This window comes from Brachycentrus maculatus, unplaced genomic scaffold, assembly GCF_059751285.1.
Source record: "Brachycentrus maculatus isolate JH-2025_06_01 unplaced genomic scaffold, ASM5975128v1 h1tg000165l, whole genome shotgun sequence".
In the NCBI taxonomy this organism is placed as follows: Eukaryota; Metazoa; Arthropoda; class Insecta; order Trichoptera; family Brachycentridae; genus Brachycentrus; species Brachycentrus maculatus.
This window is the reverse complement of record NW_028280918.1, coordinates 445,097-471,336: the sequence shown is the minus strand read 5'-3', so window position 1 is coordinate 471,336 and position 26,240 is coordinate 445,097. Positions and strand designations below refer to the sequence as shown.

The 26,240-nt window shown below is 29.4% G+C and overlaps 1 long non-coding RNA gene across 1 annotated transcript in view; it reads left to right on the top strand.

The window, feature by feature from the left end:
* LOC148308464 (uncharacterized) overlaps positions 1 to 26,240 on the top strand; it is a 158,744-nt gene that overhangs the window by 94,625 nt on the left and 37,879 nt on the right. The window contains exon 3 of the long non-coding RNA XR_015837682.1: positions 11,828 to 11,859. This is a non-coding gene — a long non-coding RNA (uncharacterized LOC148308464). The remainder of the gene's footprint in view (positions 1 to 11,827; positions 11,860 to 26,240) is intronic.

The window sequence follows — 26,240 nt, the reverse complement described above, 5'->3', positions numbered from 1 at the left end:
TATATATATATATATATATATATATATATATATATTTAAATATATATATATATATTATTTAAAAAAAGTTAATGCCGAAATAATAATATTCTATTTATTATTTCGGCATTAACTTTTTTTTAAATAAAATGAAAAATATTTGTGTTTTTATAATTTACAAGAATACTTCAATTTCATACTATTTCTGTGAGCCTAAGCTGCTCATTATTAGAAATAGGTATCAAATTGTGGTAGAGTGGGTTCGAACCGAGAAACTCTGATTCAAGAGTCTGAGACACTAATCACGGGACCACAACCCGACACACTTTGTGGAAAGACATGTGGAAAGACATATTTAAAAAAACACTTGTTTACATTGAGACCTGACGATGGAAGCTTAGCTTCCGAAACTAGTTGTTATAAATAAACTCAAGTGGTAAAAATAACAAGTGATTTTTTTTTTAATTTTAAGTCAAAAGCTTGACATGAAGTGAGTTCCAAGACCTTTTTTGTTTAAAAAAAGCCCTGCATATAAAACATCAATCGTTTATAAAACGAAAGAAGTTATTTAACGATAAAATGTATATTCTTACTAAATATAGGTCAGGGTTTACTTTTACGGTATCACTTTTACTGATTTGATAAATGACCTTAATTTTGACAAAAAATAATAGCTTTCACGAAATATTTAATCAGTAAATTTGTAAAATATTTAAGGTAAACATCAAAAATTGATGAGTTTATTTATATCATAATCACAAATACGAAAAAGTAAGCTCTTTAAAATAATTCACCATTTAAACGTAAATTACGAAATAGATATTTAAGACATACATGTTTTTTTTACGAAAATAGATTAAAATATACGTACGCTACTCATTTTATTTAAGTCTCCAAAGTATCATAAAATTATGTAAAAAAATATTTCATGTTTTTATGATGACGATTTATTTTGTATCAAGTTAGTGAGCCTATTTGGGTATAACTCTCCTTATCATTCATCTTTAATTTTTTACCACTCATTTTTACACGAATACTTGTTTCGGAGTAACCATTTTCGATCAACTATAGACTCAAGCCCTTAGTTATAATGTAGAGTACAAACTTTGTCTACAATAAATTAATACATAATATGGCTCCCGAGTATTGAGCTGTGTATTCCAGATGAAATGGTTAATAGACGTCTCATGTTTCAATCAGCTATAACAACTGCTACGGGTAAAGTGATTTTACCAGCTCACAACCAGGGTACTTATTTTGGCGTTCGTTCCTTTGCTCTTCCACCAGCAAGAAAAATATTGTTGGGTAATTTATTCAAAATTAAACACGGTGTAATAAGAAAAAATATGTTTTTATTTAAAAATATATTTATAAAAAAAATGGTTTAGAAACGAAGAGTTATTGAAAGGTATGGAGTTTAAAATAAAATCAAAAATATATTTACAATGTTTATTTAAAAAAACAAACAATAATCCAAAAAGTCTAAAACAAAAATTTACTAATTTATTTTATTTTAATTTTTGTGCAGCTCTGAAGGTGACCGAATGCATTCTGAGTTGAACGGTTGAGAGCTCAGCCTTATATAATTTACAGTATTTTCGATCAAAGAAAGACGAAAAAGAGTTAATCTATAACATGTTACATTTTGATATAATTATTTTGAAATGGCACCCAAAGGCGCTTGTACGGATACCACGTCTCTGCCTCGCAGATCCAGAATTCACGGTAAACAAAGTCGTTAGCGCCTCGTTACCCTGCTCCAATACCACCCTTGCCCTCAACCATTGTTTTATTTGCTCAACCCAAGATCACTCTCGAATCACTCTGTCATTGTGGTATCTGTACTGCCTTCATTACGTCGGGCGCCGGGCGAGGCAAGGCGAGGTGGGGAAGGGTGGAGGGAAACTTTAGAGTTTAGCGGATTAATCAGGACGTGATAAGAATTCGACCAAATTAATGGAAAATTGCGGAAAGTTTTAGGGGGCTTCATTTAAATTGACTTCATTAGTAATAACATACTTTTGATGTATTTCCGTTAGTTGTAACTAGATTGAAAATTCTTTAATTAACAAACTAATGGAAAAAAAACGTTATATTTTTTGGGTTGTTTATTTAAATTGAAATATTATTATATATTTTAGCTAGTAAATTGGATATTCTTAAATGAGTAAATAATTGGAAGATTGCTTGAATTTTTTGGGGGCTTCATTTAAATTGCATCATTAGAAATAACAAATTTTTGATGCATTTCCGTTACAATGATTAAAGAAAACATTTGTTTTTTACCACTTGAGTTTTATTATAGACTACATGTCTTATTATTTATTATACAGACCTGAATGATGGAAGTTTAACTTTTGAAATATGTAGTCTATAATAAAACTCAAGTGGTAAAAACAAGTGTTTTCTTTAATCATCGTAACATGTCTTACCACAAAGTTAATGGCGAAACAATAAATAAAATATTTCCGTTAGTTGCAAAAATATTGTATATTCTTTAACGATTAAACTAATCGATAATTGCAACATTTTGAGTGTGTCCAAATACTTGCTCACAAACCTGGTTTATCACCAATTGGATAATTGGAGATAATTTAGATTTGTGAACAAGTATTTGGACAAACTCAAAATGTTGTAAATAAATTAAGTGTTCAAATTATAAGCTAAATTAATGAAGTGAAAACAATATTTTCTAGCTTTTCTCATGTTTGTGATTATAATCCAGGATTCGGATGCAAATGACCTCACATACAAATGGAAGAGTAAAAATATACTTTAAATGTAGTTTCGCTAGTAACAAATATATCGGAAAATTTTCAATGAATAAATTAATGGAAAATTGCGTTAATTTTTTAAAGGCTTCATTTAAATTGACTTCATTAGTAATAAGATACTTTTGATGTATTTCCTTTAGTTGCAAATAGATTGGAAATTCTTTATTGAGCGAAAATTCTTTCTTTATATTTGATTAATTTTAATGACTAGTATGTAGCATCTACTTTGCACTGTTTAGTAACTCAAGGACTTCAGAAATATGACTTAATATATATTCTTGTTTTCATAATAGTCCTTAGACGAAGCGACATATTCTATTTAAATAAATAAAACGTAAATACTCGTTTTTTTAATTCTCAAAATAAAAATTGATGGTTGCTTTAATATATGTATGAATGGTTGATTTTTATACATATTTTTTTTATACAGAATAGATAAAGAAGAAGCAGTATTTTTTAATCGCCGAAAAATACTTATGATGCTGTTCAATGTTCAAACCTTACACAACCGTTTGAGATTCAATGGTAAATATTGCTTGAACGTAAGTTTAAGCGATATTTTTTGCAAATTTTCAGTTTAAACGAACAATTGATTACAAAATTTCAATTGACAAAAACAACGAAGCCAAAGAAAAAAAAAGGTAAAGGGGGAGGAGAGATAGGAAAAACTAAGAAGAATGATATGATAGACAGTTAAGATTACAAGAAAAGATATAATAATAATAATAAAACCCTTATCTGCACCCCAATGGTGCATAGGGCACTGCGTCATATAAACGCAGTGTTATCTTGATCGTTTACACATGAAGGAAAGGTGATCAGCCATCCGCTTCAGGCACCAGTCCAGGGTAATATTGAATGAATATGACAGTAAAAAATCACTAATATTTATTTTACCCCCTTGGAAATCGAACCCGGGACCTCCAGAACGGTAGCCGAGCGTTCTAACCATTACACTACGGAGGTGTAAACTACAAGAAACGTTTTACGCGTTTTCAAAAGTCGTCAGAAATAATAATTTTTTTCACGTTAATAGGTAATTCATCACGTAGTCTGACCGCTTAGAAAGAAAAAAAATACAAAAGAATAGTGTACTATGACAAGGAATAATAATTGTGTTCAATAATTTATTCGTCGCTGTAGACATATAAATGCAAAAAATATAGTTTTTTCAATTTGTATGTAACGCATAACCCACAATTATTTATAATTGATTCTTGTATTTACATAGCCGATATTTATTCCATTAGCAGGACAAAATGAATATTAAATGTATGTACATTTAGTGAAATTCCTAGATACCTTTAGTGTATAATATGTTATCTCATAGGTGAATTATCCGAAATAGGTTCGACCCTTGTTAAACTTGTACCCATCTTTGTATACACCTTGTTGGGACATTCACCCTTTACGTACCTACCTAGTGTGTAGGACACAGAATCCTTAAGGTTCGCGATCAGGATTAAAGTAATATTTATTTAATATTTGCCTCACAAAAAAAATTAGCCATTTTTCAGCACGTACCTACGTAAAATTTTGAGTATTGTTTTAAATGTAATATAAAAAAGGTACAACGAGAATACCATTAGATATTTTAAGTATTCATACATACATAAATACTCAAAAATACACCTCTTCAAGTATTCACTCATTCATTCATTCTTTTGAGAATCCAAATGAAGAATACGTTCATTCTTCTGTTATTGATCAATCATAGTTTATGCATTTTTTGGTCCACAATTTTAAAGTATCAGTCAATTCGTATTTTTTTTTTTTTTATTTTACTTTATATATTTAAAAAAATACGTTTTTCAATTTACGATTAAGGTAAAAACTTCACTTAAAAAATATTATAAGCAAAGGGTAGTAAATGAATTGAAACATATACATACATATTTTCGGTGTATATATAACAATTGCGTTGTAGAATTTTGTAAACTATTAAAATAAAGTGAAATTCCAAAGAATTTATAAAGGATCATTTTTTATCACAAATAAATATTTTATAACTTATGGAATAAAAAACAAATAATGAAATCTGTTTAAATAATATTATTATTATTTTTCATTATTGCATAATTCATGAATTAATAATTTGTATGGAAAAAAATAATATGTTTACACATATTTAAACCGCTTAACTCTTTATTATTAGGTAAAACTTTTAACTAAAACATATAATTATTTCGTAGGGTTTAAATTAATCGGAATATGTTTAAAAATGATTCGTATCGATGCTCCTCAACACACAGTTACACATATGTGCTATGAAGTTTATGATATCATCAATACAAATAATACAAATCAAATTGATTAAATTATTTGAGAGTATATTTCCCTAGGCGTTATTTCTCAATGTCTCCAATTCAGTTTCTAAGTAAGCTTCAAGTAAATCAGACATCTGATTTTATTAAACAAGATGTTCAAATGTCTTGGAAACTTCATCTGTTCCTCAGATCTTGTATCCAAATCGGGGTGGTTGGAGCACGGTACAAAGTTTAAGAGTAATTATACATTGCATACATATTATATACTATGCTTCTACGATTTTCTAACAAGATTACAGTGTCCAGGTAGATTTGAATGTAAAACTTTGAGATTAGCTTAGCTCAAGGTGCATTAGCATTAAATACTAAAACGGGATTAATATGAGCCATTTATTTTGTCAATATTTAAATTGAAAGCTAAAAGTGTAAGATTTTTATGCATGCATAAATAGTATATGCTATGTTTTAACAATTTGTAACAAGATAACAGTGTCCAGGTATATTTGAATGTAAAACTTTGAGATTAGCTTAGCTCAAGGTGCATTAGCAATAAATACTGAAACGGGATTAATATTAAACATTTATATTGTCAATTTTAAAATTGAAAGCAAAAAGTGTAAGGTTTTTATACATGCATAAATAGTATATGCTATGCTTTTATGAATTTGTAACAATATTACAGTGTCCAGGTAGATTTGAATGTAAAACTTTGAGATTAGCTTAGCTCAAGGTGCATTAGCAATAAATACTGAAACGGGATTAATATTAAACATTTATATTGTCAATTTTAAAATTGAAAGCAAAAAGTGTAAGGTTTTTATACATGCATAAATAGTATATGCTATTTTTTTATGATTTTGTAACAAGATTACAGTGTCCAGGCATATTTGAATGTAAAACTTTGAGATTAGCTTAGCTCAAGGTGCATTAGCATTAAATACTGAAACGGGATTAATATTAAACAAATGTTTAATATTAATCCCGATAAATATATCGTCGATATTAAAATTGAAAGTAATAAGTCGAAGAATGATTGTGCATACATACGTATTATATACTGTACTTCTACGATTTTTTACTGAGATAACATTGGCCAGGTAGATTTGAATGTAAAACTTTGAGATTAGCTTAGCTCAAGGTGCATTAGCATTAAATACTGAAACGAGATTAATATGTACCATTTATTTTGTCAATATTTAAATTGAAAGCAAAAAGTTAAAGAATAAGTATGCATGGAAACATATTATTATATGCTATGTTTTTTATGATTTTGTAACAAGATTACAGTTTACAGGTAGATTTTAATGTAAGACTTTAAGACCAAGTTAGTTTAAGTTGCATTTGATCTGAAAACTAAAACGAGATTGATAGTAGGCATTATTTTGTCAATCATTTATTTATTGTTTCGGCATTCACTTTGTGGTAAGACGTGATGAAATTGTGAATAAAAACCCATGTTTTTTACCATTTGAGTCATATTTATTTAAAAGACTAGTTTTGGAAGCTACATATGCTTCCATCTTCGGGGCTGAATAAACTAAAGCATTATAATTATCTGTACAGTAAGTGAAGGGGAGTAGTTAGGGGAAGGGAGTGAGTCAGGGGGTGAAGTTTGAGAATAAAGGAAAAATGGTAAGAAAAAGTGAGGAATTTCGAAATAATATATTATTAAATAAATTAATATTAGAATTTAGAAATCCAAAAAAACTTAAAATTCTTCATGGCTGAAAATTAAGCAGTCGTTTTCGAAGGATTTCGTTAGTTTTTAGGTGTAATGTTAGATATTTTAATGGATTTTAGAAAATCTCTACTCTCCATAGACTTTTTAAATAAGTCTTAACAAAAAAGATAAATTTCATTAATTTAAGCGTTTATCTGAAAGCCATTTTGGAATTAGAAACTGAAACTCAAAATGTGAAACTCGTAAAATGTTTGGTTAATAATAAACAATTATTATTGGCCTAACCGTGATTAAGGTTTCGAGGAAACATATTTTCCTCGTTTGAAAATTTTATGCCATATATTCTATCAAAATTTCACTTAAATCAAGATTTTCATGAATTGCAAATGAAAATTTTCTTATCCGACATTAAAATACAAATTTGTGTAAACGACTACACCCTACAAAAACAATGTAAATACGTGTGTAAATAGTATGTAAATAATTTCCCGACACGTTTTCTTTGTCTTCACCCTTTCTTATTTACAGTGTTTGTTCTGTTTATACCCCTAAAGAATAAATAAATATATAAATAGTAAATGGGCAAACAGATCGTTTCCTGACTCCGCCCCTGGTAAACAGAGTTTAGACAACAAATGGCGCAATTAAAATACGTTATGTAAACTGTTTATTTATTGGAAATTTTAGTTTTGTTGTAGCTTTAAACAGTATTAGACTTTTAACACGGAGTGATCTTCCAAATACAAACAAAATAAAAATTCTAATATTTAAATGGAGGTACAGCATCAGTCAAAATTGTAAATCTATCAAAAATTACAACTTACGTATGAAAGGAATCCAATAACAGTGGATAAATACAATTACGTCTTCCGAAAATTAAAACAATATTAAAGTTTAGTGATGAGCAGATTGGTGAACAATATACACCGGAAAAGGGTGATCGCTTTAGCCTCGAAAACGTCAGATTGTAAGTTTTCGGATCTAAAATATGAACACAATGTTTGTAACAATATATGTTTAAATTATATAGATTTATACGGATAGGAAGATTGATAATAAAATAGAGAGTAAATGGTGTTTTCTCAGACAAATGAGCCGCAAAACATTGTATGATGTTCGAGTAAATAAAATAATGAAAGTCTGCGATAAGCGTTATAGATAAAATAAGGCAGGTGTTTTGGGCATGTGAATCGAAAGAGTAAATTAAGAATGGTAAACATTATGAGGCGAATGTAATTAAAAATAGAAGCAGAGGAAGATTGAGGACAAGTTGGCAAGATCAAGTATTTCATATACTAGAATGTATAAAAAGGATTTTTTTAAGTAACCCTTTTTTCGATTTTTAGGGTTTTTGATTACGTACATTACTACTCATGATATAGAAAGTATTCTTTGTTATTTTGGTATTTGGTAACATATAAATATTATACAAAATTATTTATTAAAAACATGAGTATTTATTTTATATTTTTCAATTAAATTAATTGATCTTTTTCTTTCATAAATTTCGCGGTACTTACTTTTTAAATGTTATTTTTATTACCGTGTATTGCGTCAATATTGCTAAATTCCAATAATACCCTGGCTTTAACCCTGTGTATCTTATAATTTCTTTGTATGGGAATAAGTAAGCAAATTAAATATCCTCGGTTTATCCTATTCTGATCATTCTGAACACCGCATATGGATTTTAAACCCGGTCAGTATTAAACATTTTAACCTTTACTGATAATATGCAAATTTTACAACAGTGCGGTGCTGCCACAATGGTCTGTATGCGTAATTAAATTTTATAGTATTTCTAATAGAACATACAATATAACGCTCCAAAGGTCTACTGTACTAGAAAGGTTGCAAAGTGTAATTTAGTTAATATGTAGTTTAAGGGATAAAATTGGGTTCAAGTGACAAATGGTCAACTACTGGTCTAAATAATAATTGAAAAGGGTTTTTATTCATAATTTTCAATACATTGAAACACGTGTCAAAATGGATTTTGATAGATTTGAAAAAAAATATATATAAATCATCTGACGGCCTTAAAACCATTTGAGTTCATGTAATATTATGATAAGTTAAACAAATTTATCTAATACTTGTATCAATAAACAGCACCAACAGTTACCTTTTATTTATGTGTATAAATTATAAAGATAAATAATAACTATTAAATATACAATAGAATATATCTTCCTACGAAGGTATAACATTCTCAAAATTTTAATATTTTTTTTGGTAGTTTTATTCCTACCAGTTGAGGCAAATACTCATATCTTGTCGTCTTCGAGGGTGTATACAGACGTTTATGTCCCCGAGGAAGACAAGGTATTTATCAAAACCGATTGAAATAAACGTACCAAAAATAAAAGTGATTAAAAAGCAATGTTTGTGTTTTATCCACTCTTTAAAGTATAGTTAATTATTTATACCTTAAAAGTACACGTTTTTTTACTGTAGGTATCTATGAAATTGCAATATTGAATAAAATGACGAGTGTATAGTTTTTTTTTGCATTTATTTTATTTGACCAGTGACCACGTTTCGTCGTCACTGGTCACATGGAACAAATATGGAAAAAAAAATGTATACCTGTCATATTATTTTATAAAATGCCGTTCAACCAAAAAATGTGATTACAAAACTTAAATCAAATAGCAACGTGTTAAATAATAAAGCTGTAAATATCATAAAAACATCGTAATTGAGATATAATATATCGCGAAACCAATCATGGTCTCCTATATTACGATTCGCTTTTAATGTATCCACAAAACGATGTTTTCAGTACGTGGAACGAAGCAAGGACTATTATTATTATTAAGTGCATTGTTTAACGTTTCAAACAACTCACGTTCTGAGCAATATTGTAAGACACTATCGCACTAGATTTACTTCATTAATATGTAAACTATTCGAGAGGAGAGTACCTATATAGTATAGAGGGCATTAAATCCAGGATAATAGTATTATTTAGCAGTGCCACTAAGAGGATGATATAATAATTACGAGCATTTGTGTATGCTATTCAATTATGAATAATTATAATGTAATGGTACCAAAGCTCGTAATAGATAGCTACTATGGAATATGACATTGTATTAATAAACATTGAACTTGCATATTTACCCACACAAGTAATTTTAATATGCCCCATTATAAGTGCAAATATCTTGAAAAATATTTTGCAAAAAAAAATCGTGAATTATTGAGTGTAACTTTTTTACTAATTCAATAACATTTGAAAGAAAGATAGGGATGGGAAATATGAGAAATACATGATAAATATCCAGATCAATTGACAATAAATATTTCATGAATTATTTTGTATGAAAACATTAACATGAGTGCTTTAAATATTTTAAATTAATACCAGATTTCTGAATAGAGGAAGATTAGTTTATTATAAACCCCCAAACCAGTTGACGAGAAATTTATTGAGAAAAGGATATTTATATTTAATCTTAACACATATTTTTAATGTGCTATTTTTAAACATGTACCAAATTTAATCCCGCAAAGGGTTGATTTTAATTGAGGCTTCAATATTCAACAAGAAAAATATATGATAATTCTTTATTTAATTAAGTTTAATTTATAATGATAATAAGAGTTATGCTCAATATTTATATACGATAGCACTGAAGTTTTTTTTTAATCTTTCAAATAGATTAAACATAACACTTTAATTTTCAAGAATACCATCTAATAGCGGAAAACCAAACCTCAATTATTTGTTTTGATAAAACGAAAAAGTAATAAAATATATTTAAAAGTACTTACAAAATCGTTCAATTATCTTGATATGAAATGCACAACACAGACACAAAACCATATTTTAGAATTTAAGGTTAAAAACACGTTTTTCATATTTAAAAAAGTCAATGAAAATTTCATCACTCCCGTAAGTCGTGTTTATTCTAGTACAAGTTTCGCGGTACTGAAAATAATATGAAATATTATTGTACTCGGCGTCTAAATTATTGTTAGATTGAAATAAATATTGCGCCATATTTTATATAGTTATCCAGTATTGATGCAATAATTTGATCACATGTACCAGTCAACGATGTTTATAAATGATTTTGTATCGGTTTGTGTCGAGTCGAAGGGTTGAATGTGAAATTCAATTAATAAAAAAAGTGTTTTGTTTTTAATATTTTTAAGCTGAATTTGTTTTTATTTTTACCTTGTTTGACTAAATAGTTCTGGATAAATCATAATGTTGGCATCTTATGAAGGAATAAAAAAGAGGTATAAACACTTTTAATATTTATTTTTAACATACTTAAATTTAAATTATAATATTACTAGAATCATTAATTTCTGAGAATAAAATAATTTTGAAATATTATTTTTACTAGTTTTACGTCATGTTGTGTAATTCATGTGAATATTTGTTTTTAATACATAGCAATGATTATAATATGTTTTTTAAACATTCTGATTTAAACCCTAAAAAATATCATTTATTTTAAAAAAATATTTTTACAACAACAATTTGGCTAGTGGATATTTTAGATAACTTATCCGCGTTGCATATTGCACCCCTACAAAGATCAAAAGAGTATCAACTAAAAAAAATGTATTTTCAGGAGAGACGTAAAATGTTTAGTGATATAGCCTTATGTAATAAAAGTTTCCTGTTTTTTTATGAGTGGACAATGCATTTTTAAGAATATTTACATTTAAACACTTCATACAAACTAATTAACTAACCATCACGCCGCTTACCGAAGGGGTAGGCAGAGATAATCGAAGCCTTTTATTCACCAAAAGGAACATACTCGTAGTGCTATGTTTTGAAGAATATTTAAGGTATTGACAAATCAGATGAATTGTTATATGCGTCTTCGTTTGTAGAATCCGAATAAGTTATCATCTAAAAAATCATAATTTTTTTGGTGATTTTTAATCTAGGTGTGCGATACAAAAACTTAACCTGTACCTACCCTAACTTTCTAAGTAGTACCTAGCTTACCTTACAAACTACCTCTATTGTCTACCCTAATTAATTGCATATATACAAAGCTATGTTTATACTCATATATAGCTATGCTGGCCCCTTATTGCTCAAACGAAAATATTAATTTGTTTTAAGAAATTAATTTAATGTTTGTTTGTTTCAGAATGCGGTGTTATAAACGAACTAGCAGATGAGGTATGTTTATTTCACTAAGAATTTATAATCATCTATTAAAGGAATAAGTCTATAGAATTACATAAACTTTACCTCCTTTATACTTCCGACCGTATCTAGAGGCTAAATTTTTTTTATAATACCTTTAATTTTTTTAAATATATTGACATTCAATAGTGCATGGGGCACAACACTGCACTTACACATTGTAATATAAATTTGTTACTTAAAGGAAAGAAAGATACTTGATCTTGCCCTTAAGGTTCCAGTCGAGGGTGATATTAAATTAATGTTTCTGTTAAAATAACGTTTACAACATTTTTATTTTAAGCTCTGTTAAAAAACTCTCAATAACATAAAACTATCTATATTTTTGATAACGTTTTAATGTTATATGGATTTTAAACATCCTATTTGAATATGATTGCTTTTTGATGAACCCTATATATAGAAGGGTTCTATAACTCATTTGACTCCTTTCGGATATTTATTTGCATGATTATCTAGAAAGATTCAAATTATTAATCAGATTATTTATGAAACACCCTTAAAATATTATCATTTATTGGTTGGACTAATAATTCGTTTGCCTTTTACTTGAAAATAAACGAGAATCAATTAAGTTTATGAATACAGTTATAAGTTATATAAAAACTGTGGCTTTGCCACTTTTAAAGGTATTTACAACATTTTGAGTGTGTCCAAATACTTGTTCACAAAATCTGGATTATCTCCAATTACAGGAGTTATTTTCATATTATTTCTTGACATCTCATCAAAGATGAAGAAGAATATGGAAGCCTGGGCATAGAGACATCTCACCAATAGATGTCTCTAGTGAAGTTCTAGTGATTCAAGAACAAGGTTTCTAAATTGGTTCATATATATATATATATATATATATATATATATATATATATATATATATATATATATATATATATATATATATATATATATATATATATATATATATATATATATATATATATATATATATATATATATATATATATATATATATATATATATATATATATATATATATATATATATATATATATATATATATATATATATATATATATATATATATATATATATATATATATATATATATATATATATATATATATATATATATATATATATATATATATATATATATATATATATATATATATATATATATATATATATATATATATATATATATATATATATATATATATATATATATATATATATATATATATATATATATATATATATATATATATATATAAATATAGAACATCCGAGAATTTGAGTAGTGTGGTTGTCAATAATGGGTAGAATTGGTGAATGTTACACGTGTGTAAAATGATCACTTAAACCAGCCGATGACGGTCGTCAGCCCCGTAAATGCCCAGGCTTCCATATTCTTCTTCATCTTTGATAAGATGTCAAAAAGTTATATTTAAAGGTATTATTGATTGATTTTGCATTAATTCTGTGAAACAGTAAAATGATTAAAATATTAAAATTAAAACAATTGTAAAATACTTTTTTTTGACATCTCATCAAAGATGAAGAAAAATATGGAAGTCTGGGCATTGACGGGGCCGACGACCATCAAAGGCTGGTTTTGATCACTTTACACACGTGTAACATTCACCAATTCTACCCATTATTGACGACCACACTATTCAAATTCTTAGAGGTTCTATATATATGAACCAATTTAGAAACCTTGTTCTTGAATCACTAGAACTTCACTAGAGACATCTATTGGTGAGATGTAAAGAAGCCTTTTACTAAGCAGAAACTCTTCTATTAGTATGTGAGGTCCGAATCCTGGATTATAATCACATACATAGTATTTGGACACACTAAAAATGTTGTATTATAAAATACCACTTTCTTACTGAAATATTTTTCTTTTATTTTTTGCCTAGATTTTTTATTTTTATTTTTAAGTTTATATATTCAGCTTTTGATGAGAAGAACTATAGTTCTCAAAACTAGTCATGTTCATTCTAATAATCTCAAAAAATGGTATTTAAGTAGTATTTTTTTTATTTATGTAAAATGGCATTATATTAATCAAGGTAGTCAAATTCTTAGAAGCTGTCAGGTATTTGAAATTTGTCAAAGGCTTAAAAGCAGTTGAAATAATCGGCATACATGGCGGAATCGGAATAGGCGAAAATTTGGTGTGGCGTATAGTATTCTCTTTGCCTATCCCTACAGGGAAGCGGTTTGATGTTTTGTTAGTTAAAATTGAAATTGTTTTTTTTAGAAAATAGCCAAGAAAAATTATACACATAGTTCCATTATTATTCGACACTCGTGTTCAACATAAAATATTCTTGAGAGAATTCCTTAAAATACTTGCGTCACCACGCCAATTTTCGGCAAATGTTTTTCGAAATTCTCACCCGCCCCAAATTTTCCGCAAATTGAAGATATTTTCGCTTCCGTCACCCTGCGGGATGATATTTTTCCATCATAATAGCGACATGGCGAAAAAGCGGATGTAGCGACGCAAAAAGAAGCCTTTAGCCATCACGGTTATGCGCATGTGTCAGTGCATTCTGAACATTTTAGTGTTAAATCAGTAATGAGGTATTGTGCCAACATGCTGTTGGAAAAATTCAAACATTGCTTTCACAAAATCTGGTAGGAAATCCATGAGAAAAAATTTACAACATTAAAATTTTTAACAAATATTTTTACTAGAAAAAGGTTCATTGAAATGCAAAAAGGAAAATTTCGCATTAGGATGTTTGATACAATACATATACGTACGTATTTTGAGTAATTTAGTGTTTAATGTGTAGTCAGGTACTGTCTTAACGTGCCGTTGGAAAAATTTAAACATTGCGTTCACAAAATCTGATGGAAAATCCGCTAGAAAATTTTAACTTAAATTTTGTTATCAAATAATATATTTCTTGTAAGAGGTTCATTAATGTAAAAAAATCACATATTGATATTTATTCTAATACACATACGTACTCATTCTTAACATTCTAGTTTGATATTAGTAATGAGGTATTGTTCCAAAATGCTGTTGGAAAAATTCAAACATCGCGTTCAAAAATCTACTGGGAAATATGTGAGAAATGTTTTACTCCATTTAAATTATTAAATGATATTTCTTATCAAAGTTTCATTGTTAATTATATTCACAAAAGTAATTTTTTACCTTAAAGTATTTTAAATCATACACATAATGAGGTATGGTGCCAACATGCTGTCGAAAAAATTCAAACATCGCGTTCAAAAATCTACTGGGAAATATGTGAGAAATGTTTTACTCCATTTAAATTATTAAATGATATTTCTTATCAAAGTTTCATTGTTAATTATATTCACAAAAGTAATTTTTTACCTTAAAGTATTTTAAATCATACACATAATGAGGTATGGTGCCAACATGCTGTCGGAAAAATTCAAACATCGCGTTCAAAAATCTACTGGGAAATATGTGAGAAATGTTTTACTCCATTTAAATTATTAAATGATATTTCTTATCAAAGTTTCATTGTTAATTATATTCACAAAAGTAATTTTTTACCTTAAATTATTTTAAAATATACACATAATGAGGTATGGTGCCAACATGCTGTCGGAAAATTTCAAACATCGCGTTCACATAATTTAATGGGTAATCTGCTAGAAAATATTTTTCTTATTGAAATTATAAAATGATATTATAAAGAAGGATGAAAGTAGACTGAATGCAGTCGAATTGCGATCTCTCAGAAGAATGTGCGACAAAACGATGTATGATAGATGTGCGAATAGTGAAATAATGAAGGAATGTAAAGCTGAGATAAGCATTATCGATAAAATTAAGAAAGGTGTGTTGAGATGGTTTGGACATGTAGAACGAATGAGTGAGGAAAGAACGGTAAAACAAATTTATGAGGCGATAGTTAGTGGGAAAAGAAGCAGAGGAAGACCGAGAAAAACATGGCACGATCAGGTATGCCAAATACTTGAAAGTGGTCAGGTTAGGAGTCGTAACAATCGGCGGGTATGTATGAGGAGATGCATGAACGTGGAAGAGGCGAAGAATTTTTGCAAGGACAGAGTGGTGTGGCGCTCTATTCTCTCTGCCTACCCCTGCGGGGAAGCGGCGTGATGGTTAGTTAGTTAGTTATTTAAAATGATATTTATCGTCAGAATATTATTAAGTTAATATTTAATATTGTATCTACTTATATAAAGTATGGGTCGGCAAAGTGTGGCTTTGGAGCCGCATGTGGCTCTTTGACCGTTTAAGGACGGCTCTGGCACAAATATCCGTGGAAAGGCTGTTTGACTCTAACAAAATTTAGATGCATAAACCTTTAGAAATCGTTTATTGACGAGAACCTAAAAATGTGCTAAAAATAACCATGTACAAACCTTACTTGATCAAACATTCAAAGGATTTGCAAGGACATTATTCGCAATAAGCTATGTTTTTATAGATACCTTGCTTTCAAAAGATTTTTATACATTAATAAAATCCTTATTTAGTTTTATTCATTGGTTAAGCGTTTAATTTGTAGAACCCTGTTTTAATTTATGTATTAATTTTAAATCAAACACAGATTTTTTGAGTCTAATAAGTAAAAACACATAAAAATCAATATTGTGACAATTGTTTCGCCTAGTTATGGCATTTTTAAACTAATGTGAAGATCAAATGGACTGACGGTCTTTATGTAGCCATACAATTCCAAGTGACAGTTTTAACATGTGCAGCATTAATTTATGAGTGATAACAGTAGCTAATGGGGGATGTAGGTAATATTATCCTTATTCAGTGTTTAATCAATATTTGTTGAGTGTACCTGTAACTTAATTAAGATCGTTAATTAAAATAAAGGTGTACTATAATTGCAAACAAATTTGGCTATCAAGAATTTAAATTGTTGTAATTTGCATATTGGCTCTTTGGCTCATAATTTTGCCGACCACTGATATAAAGCGCTTGTTGAAGAGTTTAAGCAAAGATCAAGTTCTGTTTCGCAATGACAACTAAAGGACATGGTAGAACGAGCCGACAGCCTCCTTTGGATCAAGGCGGGATAATATACAAAGTTACTGTTTGACTAGCTTAACGAGCCAAATATAATTTACTCACAAATACCCACCCCCCGGCTCTGATTCGGGTAGTCTTTGAATTAATAATGTAGACGCTACCCCATCATATTTGCTATTCCCTTTACGGGTGAAATAAGTCACACTATTTGCAATATATTTTGCCTCAGAGAGATCAGTTGAGAAATGCGTACACCCCAGTGACTGCGCGATACCATATTGAAACGCGTTATAAACACGAATTTATCATGTGAGTACTACATGAAAACATTCTCTACATAAGAACACACTAAGATATTCCCGAAAATTTTTGAAACCATTTTTCATTTATATAAAGCAAAAAATATACGTAGTGAATACATTATTGGTACTTACATGTAAATGTCAAACGAAATAATTGATATAGTATTGTAATTTTCTTATAAAAAAAAAACATACTAACTAAATAATTGAACCTGGAACCTCCAGTATGGTAGCCAAATATGCCAACTCCAACACTATGGAGGCGAGCAACATTATTGATAATTTATAATTATTTATACATATTTTAAATATTTAAATCATGCATTGATCTTTGAGGTAACTAAATTGTATATTTTATTAAATAAAAACATAAAAATAAAATAATAAATTTCGTAACAATTGTTTCGGCTTGATAATACTTGATAATGCCTATTGTGGCAGTAGTTTGATCATGCCATAACAGGGCAAAACCATTATTATATTACGAAATTAATTTTTAATTTCATGCTTTTTAAATATAAAATATACCCTTACAATCAGTGTTTGATACCAATATTTAAAACTTAAATTATGGAGTTCTACTCAATTATTTCGAGAGAGTTTTGGTACATGACTCAGTAAGGTGTTTGACCGGTCTCTGATATTTTTTTTATCCTACTAAAAACTTTGTTATTCGTTATGTTTTAGGAAATACTACATAATACATGGTTTAACCCAAAAAATATCTCATCATTTGTGATTTGTGACCGTAAAAAACTACCTTCATATTTATTACAAAATTTGTTTACCTACCAAATCTTCTTTCAACTTTGTTACATTATATTCGCAGTCATCTTTAACTTTTAAGTAAACCTTTCATTTCAAGTAACACGTCTTGTGTCAACTTTCTCGACACATCCCCATTTACGATTATGCCTTCAGGGAAACGACCATAAAAATGTAACGGCCTTAGATCAATTATGATAAATTTATTTTATACGTCAATTTCGTAAAATATGTGCGGTTCCACACAAGTTAATGCATGCAGATGCCAATAAATGCCCAAATATCCGTTCAGCTCGAAATATCGTGGAATCTTGTCGCACATTATAATATGACATTCTTTTCTTGGGATATTTCAGGATGATATTTATAAATTTTACGATCCTATACAGGCGAATAAGCAATAAATGATAATAAAAAAAGAGGCAAACATGGGTCTCATGGTCTAAAAAATAGTTTTAATTAACAGAGGTTAGTAATATTGGTCAAGATTTGTAGGTACTATATACTACTGTTGGATATTGTGTTAGTGCATATAATTGAGAAGAAATTAATATTTGTTTTAAGAAGTTGCAGGATTCATGAAATAATTTTGATTTTGTAGATGATACTGTATATTTATAGATCTTAAAAATGCAAAGAGAGTTAATCAGGTAATAGGTTGAGGATGAGAGGAAGAATGTTTGAGAAAATAATGATGCGATGGACTGTTAGGATTCTGTTGTTTTTAAAATATTTTTATTTTTATTTTTTCTATTTTTTTATCTACATTTTATTAGTTGTTTTTTCTTTAAATTATTTTGTAGAATATAATTATTATTTGGCATTGATCATCATATCACATTTGAATTAATTAAATTATATTTTGAGTCAACTGTTTGCAGCGTCTTAATGTTATTCTTATCGAAATAATTTTTAAGACTATTGTTGCATGTTATTAAAAAATTGTTGCATTACCAGTCTTAAGGCATAACCTGTGTTGAGCTGAAAAACTGAATTGTATATATGTTAAATGGATTAATAATAATCTCTTAATCATTACTTCACATTGCGTAATACCACTTAAAAACATAACTTGATGACTGCCGGTTTCAGAATAACTATTTCATCAACAGATAGTCATGAAGTAGTGTTTTTAAGTGGTATTACACTATGCGAAAGATAAACGATAAGGAGAGTGTTATAATATATTACCATACCGCAATGTTAACAATGTTTTAAATGAACAAAATAGAAAGTAACATTTTTTTAAATCTGTAATCTTACGACTCTCATTTCTCTTCGAATACTTTATGAAATATAAATAAAGTGATATAAACATATAAATTTACAGTGCCTTTATTCCTAACAATACTAATTTTGCCGGATGTATGCTTTATTTAAGCCGATATATGTATTACAAAATAGTATTTCAATTCCACCTTTCATCTATATAGACGAAATCAGAGTTTTTATTTCGGCAATATTTCCAAAGCTCCGCTTGCGTCATCATATTTTACATTTCAGTTCCATATCATCAACGTTTCCTGAACCTTTTATAAAATGATGGGTGCAAAACTCGTTCAGACGGATCAAGACCTATGAAGAACGGCTCTAGCTGTAGGTAGCCGTATACTTGGTTTATGTGAAACAAGTCATACTTGGCTGCTACCGTATTTTATACGTACTCTGACTTGTGCCGAAACTTTATCTCAGGGCGCCGAAAACGATCGGATTTTGATAAGAGAAATTTCGATAAAATATTACGTCTCTATCAAGGAAATCAATAAGCGTTCTAGTAACAAACCAACAGCAGAGAAAAAATTTATGATCTCTATATGGAATTCGCATTAACATTGTATGCTGTGTTTTTTTTTCTTCTTTTACGAGTACGATGGTTTAATAACTCAGTCCCATGGATGATGGTTTTGGAACATCGCAGCCTCTAAAGAAAAGAAAAAGTATCTGTTAAATAGATTTTTAACACATGTAATTTTTTAGATGAATAACCACTACTACTACTACTACCATCACGCCGTTTCCCCGCAGGGGTAGGCAGAGAGGATGGAACGCCACACTCTTCTGTCCTGACATACACTCCTCGCCTCCTTCACATCCATACATCTTGTCATACATGCCCTCCGATTACGCAGACTTTTGACACCTCCATATTTTAGGTTCTGATTGATCTGATCGTGCCAAGTCTTTTTCGGTCGTCCACGTTCTGTTTTCCCTCTCACATTCGCCACACATATATATTTTTTTAAGATGAATTAAAGTTGTTTTCCTTAAATGCTATTTACATTTTATTCCATAATAATTTGATGTTGCAAAAAACAGTTGCAACTCAGTCTGATAAAAATGCTTTAAAAATACGGCACATGTCAAAATCTTTTTATTTTAAGAGTTATTTACACTACATATTTTCTATGTGTATTTTATTTTACAATGCTTTGTAAAATAAAATGAAAAAATATATATAGTTAAGTATTGCACCTACCCCCGTCTGCCTGTTAAGCCGGAATGATATTGAAATATTATTTTTACAGTCTAAATAAAGATTTTAGGGACTCCCTGTAGCGTTCGCATCCAACTTCATTCTTATCTATTATAATAATAATAATAATAATAAAACCCTTATCCGCACCCCAATGGTGCATAGGGCACTGCTTCATATAAATTCAGTGTTATCTTGATCGTTTTACACATGAAGGAAAGGTGATCAGCCCTCCGCTTCAGGTACCAGTCCAGGGTAATATTGAATAAATATTACAGTGAAAAAATCACTTATATTTATTTGGCCCCCCTTGGGACCGAACCCGGGACCTCCAGAACGGTAGCCGAGCGTGCTGACCATTACACTACGGAGGCGGACATATCTATTATACTAAAATATCTCTAAGCATATATTATTTTAAATCTCTTCTTACCCACCCTTAAGTAATTAAATTTTCTTTTTATAAAGTTTTTTGATGAAACACTAGTATTTAAAATACTAACCAAAAACTAACTCACTAACCATCACGCCACTTCCCCGCAGGGGTAGGCAGAGACAATAGAGCGCCACACCACTCTGTCTTTGCAAACATTCTTCGCCTCTTCCACGTTCATGCATCTCCTCATACACACCCGCCGATTGTTTCGACTCCTAACCTCACCGCTTTCAAGTAGTTGGCATACCTGATCATACCAAGTTTTTCTCGGTCTTTCTTTGCTTAAAACCAGTGAATTTAAAAAAACGTTAATGTTCCAAGAGGCGAAAAAGGGATAAGAAATACACCCTTATATTGTTGCCATTTTACCATTTTTAATTTTGGTGCTCTTGTTTGATTATTTTATTTACTTTATTTTTTTCTCTCTTCTTCGTGTGCCTTGTTAGGTTCCTCCAACGTTGGCGATCACTATGGCAAAGGCTTCACGATTCTGCGCCATCCGGAACAACACCTCCACTCCTCTCAGCCAGCCCATTCTATTTTTTACTACGGTTATTATCTAGTCAATAAGCCTATCTCAATATAGGAAAAGAGTTAACAACATTTTGATTGTGTCCAAATACTTGTTCACAAAATCTGGATTATCTCCAGATATAATTTTGGAGATAATCCAGATTTTGTGAAAAAGTATTTGGACACACTCTAAATGTTGTAAATGAATTATCTGGTCAAATTATAAGCTTAAATAATAAAAATGAAAATGATGTTTCCTGGCGTTTCTCATGTGTGTGATTAAAATCCAGGATTCGGACCTCATATACTAATAAAAGAGTATCTGTTTAGTGAAAAGCTTCTTTTCATCTCACCAATAGATGTCTCTAGTGAAGTTCTAGTGATTCAAGAATAATGTTACAGAATTGGTTAATATATGTAGAACTTCCAAGAATTTGAGCAGTGTGGTTGTCAATAATGGGTATAATTGGTGAATGTTACACGTGTATAAAGTGATCACTTAAACCATCACATGACGGTCGTCAGCCCCATAAAAAGCCTTGACTTTCATATTCTTTTTTGCTTTTCTCATCTTTGATGAGATGTAAAAAAATAATAGGAAAAGAGTTACAATGATTAAAGAAAACACTTGTTTTTTACCAATTGAGTTTTTTTTTATAGACTTCATGTTTCAGAAGTTAAACTTCCAAAATTCAGGTCTGTATAATAGTTATTATACAGACTTGAATGAAGGAAGTTTAACTTCTTTATTATGTAGTCTATAATAAACTCAAGTGGTAAAAAACAAGTGTTTTCTTTAATCATTGTAACATGTCTTACCACAAAGTTAATGCCGAAACAATATATAAAATAGGAAAAGTGTTGTTGTAAAGTGGAGAATGGACTAGCGGCAATTCTAATAAGTAAGGACATGATTTTGGATAGTCAAACGAATAACCAACCCATTGCAAAGATTGATCTCATTGTTTTCAACTAAAAGAAAGACGTATAGTTCTTGGTAACCCTGTAACAAATTTTTACGTCAAAATAGCTTAGTTTGCGTCTTCTTGTTTTCCAGTTTTAACGCTCTCGCAGGATGGAGTTCGGCGACTTATGGCGGAAAAAGTGACATTATTACACATAGACAGAGGGAAAAATGACCTCTTTACGTCGGATAATCTGCAATACAGGGCGTATTTTAGCCCCGACAATCCGACGCGTACTGCGCGGACTAGATTCATTTAAGATTGGACAAAAATTACCGAGCGCCGTTCGGGTATTATCAACAAAAGATTTTCTTTACGAGCTTATATATCACTGCGTAATTGTGATAGAAATAAATTTCAGGAAATGTGATCGGAAATCAGTATCGAATGGGGTGTAAAAGATCTATCGGTGTCCAAAGGGCTTATACTGAATTTCGGCGATCAATTTCAATAATATTTTTGAAAATGAGGAAGAATTATTGAATAGTGAAATATAGTTAATAAATTGCAAGATATTTTTTCAATATCATTTCCCGGTAAAATTTATATAAAAAACGTAAATAAACAATAAAATTTAAGTTTAATTTCTTCTTCTTCTAAACTTTATCCGTACCCAATGGTGCATAGGGCACTGCATCGTATTAATGCAGTGTTATCTTGGTCGCTACTTACATGAAGGCAAGCTGATCACTCAGGGACCAGTCCAGAGTAATATTTTAAAAAAACACTAGAGTGTAAAATCACTAATACTTATTTTCACCCCCCCCCCCTGCGAATCGAACCCGGGATCTCCAGTACGGTAGCTTAACACGTTAACCATTACACCACGAAGGCGGAGGTTTAGTACACATTCGTGTAATTTTATTTTTATTTAACCTAGTAAGATATACATCAATAAGAAAAACTTTTTGATGTCAAATATTTTCAATCTAATCAAAGTCTGTCGTGCATGAATTTACACACGTTTTCTCTTATGGCGCCAAAACTATTCGCATTCAACGAGTCCGGAAGAGCGGAAACGGATGTATGTATCTTGTGTGAAAGCTTTGCAGAAACTTGCATTGAAAACCAAAGTTGAAACGACAATTTAATATATTTTATCATACATTACTATACGGCACCAGAAGAATGAAAGTAAAAATAAAATAAACAAAATTGATATGATATACAAGTTTTATTATTTATTCACTCAGCGCATACAAAAATTTTAATAAATTAAATTTAAATTCAAATAAACTATTTAACAATTTGGAAAGTCTTACACATAATAAATAACTTGTATATGAATATTTAAAATAAATGTATTAAAAGTAATTCTGAAAATATTCCCATTGTATTTCTTTTATCTTCTTTCTCTCTCTTTCAAAAATTTTTTTTTTTTTGTTTTATATAAATAAGAGATCGTTGCAATTTCACTTTAATCTACATTTGACCTGATGATGGAATGGTTATTCCTAAACCGATAGTCATGATATAGCGTTTTTAAGTGGTATTACACAAAGTGAACGATTAACGAAACCACGGAGATTTATGTTTTAAATATACAAAATACCTTTTTTGGTTATATTGGGGAGGGGTAGTTGGTTGTCGAAATTTAGATTTTGGAGTCTCAACTCATTTTAAATAGTCCTTAACTATGTCTTTTTTCAACATAAGACCAAAAAACTAATAACTTGTAGGAACTTGTAATCCTTCGACTAAAGTTTTATCATATTTCTTCTTAGTAGATATTTTTACTTTTTTGTGTCATGAGAATCGCTAAATTTTGATAAGTTATTAGTTTAAATCCCTTTTTAAATTGTGACTATTCAGATATTATAAGAAGGTGTAAAAAATGTGTTGTTTATTATAATACGATACTTGTGTATATACGCGATTATTCCCTAAAAAAAAGTGTTTTTTTTTAATTAAAAGTATGTCTCACAGGGTAAGATAATTTTTAAACAGATATTTTTTACGGTTTTTGTTTATCATAATATTATCCTTTACTCAAGAGAGGTTCTAGATTCAATTTACGAGAAGAAAAAAATACTTAAGTGAATGTCGTTGAACATTTAAAAAATTAGTCTCCTTTACCCAAATACCATTTCAAGACTTCCATTATTCTAACGACCCATTCTTTTAAGTAATAATCGTTTATTTTGTAAATAAATCAGATTTAAAAAGTCAACAGTTAAGGGCTTAAGGAGCTTTAAAAATACAAATAACTGCCTTTAAAATAGCGCAAAGATAATATGCTATTTTTTATTCCAACTTTTTTCTTTATTTAAATTAGTCTTTATTTGTGTTAAATTTAATGGCGGATAGAGGCTGGGTATTTATTTTATATAAATGGAAAAATAGAATTAGTAATAAAATTTCCCAATTTCTTTATTTTTTTAACTTATAAAATATTCTAGGTTTAGGATATGATGCCTTATTTTCCTTAAGAGAATGATGAATTTGTATTAATTTAGTTATTTCATGTAAAAAATATTCAAATTTGTATTCATTTAAACTATTACATTTTTTATATTTTTTTTGTTATTAGTATTTCAGTATTACTCGGTGGAATTGTCGGTAATATGGTCTAAAAATAATTATTTATTTAATCGGCCTTAACATTGTGCTATGACATTTTGATTAAAAAAAAACTTGTATAATACCACTTATTGTGTTTTATTTCATTACAATCGACTAGTTTCGAAAACTTCAGCTGTTATCATCGACAAGTGATCAGTTAAACTTACGAACAACAAAAAAAACAGGTAAATATAGAGGTTCGTAGGGTAATAAATAGAGGGAGGGAGTTAATTGCGATTATTATCTACATATTTTTCCTTTTACAACTTTCCGTCCCGAAAAGTCCCTTCCCTTAAACCCATCCCCTCTGTTTATCACCCTACCAACCTCTATATACCTATATATTTTTTTGCTCATTAGTTTTACTAATCACATGTCGATAAAAACATCTGAAGTTTTCGAAATTAGTCGCGTGTAATGAAATAAAACTCATATTATTTTTTAACATCTCAACGTAGATGAAGAAGAATATGGAAGTCTGGGCATTTAGGGGCTAACGACCGTCATAGGCTGGTTTATGGGATCACTTTACATACGTGTAACATTCACCAATTCTACTCATGATTGACAAGCACACTACTCAAATTCTTGGGACTTTTAAATATGTAAAATATGGTGCAATTTCGAAACACAGTGCTTGAATCTCTAAAATTTCACTACGAGTAGATAAATACATCTATTGGTGAGATGAAAGAAGCTTTTAATCGAGCAGAAACTCATTAATTAGTATGTGAGGTCCGAATCCTGGATTTTAATCACATACATAAGAAACGCTAGAAAATATGCTTTTTATTTTATTATTTAAGTTTATAATTTGACCAGTTAATTTATTAATTACATTTCAATGAAATAAAACTCAAGAAGTGATATATACGTACATAAAACATAGTTCATAAGAAGTATATAGTGTCTATAGATAAAGCAGTCTCCAGGTACAGCACTTGCCCCTACTCAGAGATATGGGATTGACTTCGACCACTGTCAACATGTGACAGAGTGAAGTGACCGCCGAAATAATTTAAATTCACCCCAAATTTGTCAACAGTCTGCGTACTGACGGTTCTTCAGTACTGCAAACATGAATCTAGCCATTTCCGTTTATATTAGTTCCGCAAAACGGAAGTGGGGGGAGTGATTCATTTACCAATTTAAACCCTCGTCATCGAAAAATTAGCGTCATAGCTGACTGAGATTGATTAACACTTATACTGGGTGAATAAACTATTCGCAGCGAAAATCTTTTGCTTTGTCTCAGAAAGAGATAAGTAAGTTTATATTTTTAAATAAAATCAAAACTTTTATTAAACTTTGTACGTTTCTACCTAGATGTAAGTTTTAATCTTGAGAATGCTTCAATTTTTCAAAA